Here is a 5000-nt window from a genome sequence, read left to right as displayed (position 1 = left end):
CTAAACACCAGCTGGAAGGAATGTATTTTTTTTTTTTTTTTTTTTTTTTAAACAGCTGGGCCTTCATCGATAAAAGTATATCAACAAATGTATTTCTATGTCATGGGAAGAGATCCATTGATCATTATCGGGGCAAACACAACCAAGAGTCTTGATACAGAAGTTCTGATCGTAAGAGAGAGCAGGAAGTATACCAGAGATATTATGAGGAAAACAGGCTGAAACTGACAATCTACGCATGTGTCCAACAACACTGAAAATCTAGACTAAGGATCCAACTTTTGAAAAAGTCTCAAGGCATTCAACCTATTATTTGCTAGGGAATATATCCTAACTGTATATCACACGTAATCCCTTAGCCCACGTGAGGTATTCAGACAATGCACTCTTGCCATATTATATACCACATAATACCCTAGGTATTCTGTGCTGGACCCACCCGTCAGCGAGGAACCTCCTACCCTGAGATTAGGATGGCGATTTCTAACCTGAAGGGTGGGAAAGCTGCAGGCATATATGATATCCCTGCTGAACTATTAAAGACTGAGGGTCAACCTATGACATGAGGCTTGCATATAGTCTTGACTGCCAGATGGCAGTCTAGTTCCATTTCCACTGACCTGCTGAGGGGCGTAGTCATCCCTTTCTAGAAGGGGATAGGGGATCGTTGGGTCTGTAGCAACTACTGGGGCATCACACTGCTCAGTATACCAGGCAAGGTTTCACATTCTTCTGAAACGGATCCGTGACCGACTACTAAGACAACAGAGATCAGAGCATTCTGGATTCACTCCTGGTAACTCCACAATAGACCGTATCCTAGCGCTTTGAATCATTGTGGAACGCTATCATGAGTTTGGTCGTGGACTACTCGCAGCCTACATTGACTTCAAGAAGGCGTTTGATTCGGTGCATCGATAATCGCAATGGAATATCCTGAGACTTAGCGTAATATATATATATATATATATATATATATATATATATATATATATATATATATATTTATATATATAAAATATATATATTTATATATTTATATATGTATATGTATATATATATATATATATATATATATATATATATATATATATATATATATATATGTGTGGTGTGTGTGTGTGTGTGTGTGTGTGTGTGTGTGTGTGTGTGATATTTTAGAAATGCGATTTCTTTGAATTTTGTTTATTGAAATGGCAACACCTATAGGACTGAGGCGGCATTTCTCCCTTCTTTCGACAGAATTTTCAAATTTATCTGCATAATTTTTGAAAATGCTCCATTCTTTATACATCAATATTTGGCAGCTAATTCAAACAAAGTTCTTTGCAAAAGAAAACAAAATGAATTGACTGTTTTATCGCTACTAAACACTGATTAGATAAGCAGAAATCATGATACATTATATTTTTCATAAATAGAACATTATTTGAACGCAAAACCGCAGGAGAGCTACGATTTATAAATAAATGCTTTATCATTATGTGTGTGTGTGTGTGTGTGTGTGTGTGTGTGTGTGTGTGTGTGTGTGTGTGTGTGTGTGTGTGTGTGTGTGTGTGTGTGTGTGTGTACGCGCGCGCGCAGCGTCTATAGTAATACTAAAGTCAATACTTGGTGATGACTAACAAAACATAGAATTCGCTATTATCATTTCAGAACTCGTAACGTTTCTCTAACGAGTCGCATCCGCATTCGAACAACCGAGTGATAAAATACACATTTGCTTGTTTGAACTCGAGCATCTACTAGCTGGGTGGTTCCAAAGAGGGTGAATATAGCGTCTAAGAACTTATTCCCAATACATGCGCTGTATATCTCATACCTTGGGGAAAAAAAATCTTGTTCATTCTGATGAAATGGGCAGGTCATCTTGTGCTCTACATTTATTGTTCATTATGTTTAACCGTGATGTTGCGCTTTGCGAGCGTCACTTGTTACAGGCTTTGTTTTGGGTAGCGAACACGGAAAGAGACCGCGGGCCGAATGTACAGTAATGTATGTACTGACCAATATTAAAGAAGAATATCGGAGGTTTATGATTTACCTTACCACATTGATCCATAAGCTCAACAAATGGTAGCAGAGCACGGTTCGTAGTAAGGGGAAATAGATCAATGAGTATTTAAAGGAAACAAGAAGAAAATATAAGCCACAACGATGATGGTGGTGGACAGGCGAGAGTGCCTGTTTTCGGCGAAAACAAGAGTTACGACCGCTGGAAACAAGAACTGAAAGCATGGCAGCTTGTCACGAGTATAGGAAAAAAAGAAAAAAAAAAAAGATTTTTGAAGAAGTGAACATCGAAGAGTTAGTAAGCGGTGATGGAGTGAATGTTTTGCTTTAACACAAAGATAAGTGGTACAAAAAAATGAGATGTCGGCAGCGTATGAGGCAGGGACAAGTTTTGATAGCTACAAAGAAGAAAACGATGACTCTGTTTTGGAATTTGCCAAGAGAAGTGCAGTTTTGGGCAAGTACAAAATGAGTATACCAAAGTGTATTTTAGCATTCAAACTATTGGACACTGCAGGGTTAGACGTTAAAGACAAACAAATAGTATTGACAGCAGTATCCTACGGTGATCCGGAAAAAGAGGTTTGATTCCATGCAGCACACCCTTAAGATTTTTTTTCGGAAATCAAGACGTACTGTCATTGGGTGCTATTTCAGGGAGTAGTGGGAGTGAAACTCCTGCAGTGGTTTTAAAATCTGAGCCAGTATTTAACACTGAAGAGGTGAATGTTACACGGGGAAGAGGATGCGACAGATTTAGAGGCAGAGGAAGAGGAAATGTGACAAATAGAACTGAGAAAAATGGACAAAGGTATTCTGTTGACAAATATGGAAATATAAGAAAGTGCTATGAGAGCGGATCAGAGTACCATCTGTCTCCAGTATGTCCGATAAATGTGTATGTGAATAGTGCGTGAGAAAATGCAACAAGAGGAAGAGTCATATACTGTTGTTGACAGTCCTGGAATGATGTCGGTGTTGATGATAGTCTATAAATTATGCTATCCTGGACACAGCATATAGTTCTATTGTGAGTGGCATTGATTGGTTAAGATCATACATACAAACTTTATCAGGAGATTAGAAATTGAGAACAGAAGAGGAGGAAAGTGTAACTAAATTTAAATTTGGTGACAGTAAGGTCTTTAAGTCAATGAAGGTGAAATTTCCAGTAAACATTATAGATGACAGATCAAATATAACTGCCGACGTTGTGAATTGTTCTTTTCCCCTTCTGTTCAGCAAGAAATCAATGAAGAGGGCACAAATGAAACTGGACTTGATAAATGATATTGCAGTAATACATGGGAAAGAGGTGAAATTGAGGTGCACTTCTTCAGGGCACTATTCCCTTCCATTAAGGGATAAGAAGGAAACTTGGGTGAAAACCGAAGAAATAATGTTAACTTTAGGACTTAGTGAGAAAGAAAGGAAAAAGAAGATTAAAAACTTACACCAACAGTTTGGTCATCCCACATCCAAGAGATTAATTCAGCTATTAGATGATGTAGGCATTGATGAAGAACAATGCTTCATTTATGCTGAAGAGGTGTCAGATAGCTGTGAGATATTTATCAAATATAAAAAGATACCATCGAGGCCAATTGCGAGTAAATAAGTCAAAGGATTTCAACGAAGTGGTGGAAATAAACCTACATATAGTAGACATGGCAACAAGGTTCTCAAAATCTTGTGTGACAAAATGTAAAGAACCCGACGTGATAGTGGAGAAAATTATGGAGACATGGTTGGGAACTGGTTTAGGAGCCCCTGTGAAATTTTGTGTGACAGTGATGGCGAGTTTCCCAACAGCACATCCCTGGAAATGTGTGAGAACATGAACATTCAAGTGATGCATGTTGCAGCATATTCTCCCTTCAGCAATGGCCTTTATGAGTGTAATAATTCAATTATAGATGAAATGTTAGTAAAAATAATGACATAGCAACCAAAATTGTCTTTAAAAGTAGCTTTAGCATGGGCAGTCAATGCTAAAAATTGTCTCCAGATGACAGGGAGTTTTAGCCCATGTCAGCTTGTATATGGACGAACTCCCAAACTGCCATGTACCATGATTGATGAACTACCGGCATTGGAAGCTACAACATCTAGTGAAATAGTTGCAAAACACATCTATGCTAGCCATTCAGCAAGAATTTTTTTTATTGTTGCTGTAACCTCTGAGAGAATACATGCTCTAAGACACAAAGTAAGAACTTCTGATAGAGTCCTTAGAAGTGGTGGTCAAGTCTATTTTAAGAGAGAAGAGCAAAAGGAATGGAAATGACCAGCCACAGTCATTAGTCAAGATGGATAAACAGTGATTTTGAAATATGGCTCCAATTTCGTAAGAGCCTATGAAACACATATTCAAGAAGTACCATACAGTTTTGATAGAAATACTGAATAAAGCATCAATACACTTCTTGATATGGTGAGGCAGAAAAGAGAAATGGAAGACAAGACTTGGAGTGAGAAGAAAGAGACAGACGCAGGTATAAATTCAGTGGGAAATAATGTAGAAAATTAAAATTGTAGTTAAACAAAAGAGGACAGTGTAATTGTTAAGAATATTCCGAGGAATGGACAAAGGGTAAAGTTCTTATCAAAAGTGGCAAATGAATGACAGACAGTAACAATGCATAGTCGTGCAGGAAAATCTACAGGGAAATATAGTAGTTGGAGGAATATTGAGCATCGAGATGGACACATGTCAACCATTAACTGGAGCAAAGATGTAGAAAAATGGGTACCAATATTGGAAGAGGATGAAGTGCAGGCTTGTGAAAATATGAAAAAGCAAAACAAGAAGAACTGACAAGTTGATGAAGTTCCAAACATGGGCCAAAAGGCATTGACAGTTCGATTCGTAGTGACAGAAAAAGAAAATTGTGAAAAGAAAAAGAAAATGAAAGTATGTCAAGTTGCCAGAGGCTCTGAGGAAAATGAGGATATTCAATCAGAAATGTTGCAGACTTTTGTTGCAA

The sequence above is a fragment of the Penaeus monodon genome, chromosome 17 (assembly GCF_015228065.2).
Source record: "Penaeus monodon isolate SGIC_2016 chromosome 17, NSTDA_Pmon_1, whole genome shotgun sequence".
Lineage (NCBI taxonomy): Eukaryota > Metazoa > Arthropoda > Malacostraca > Decapoda > Penaeidae > Penaeus > Penaeus monodon.
Note: the sequence above shows the minus strand (reverse complement) of the source record.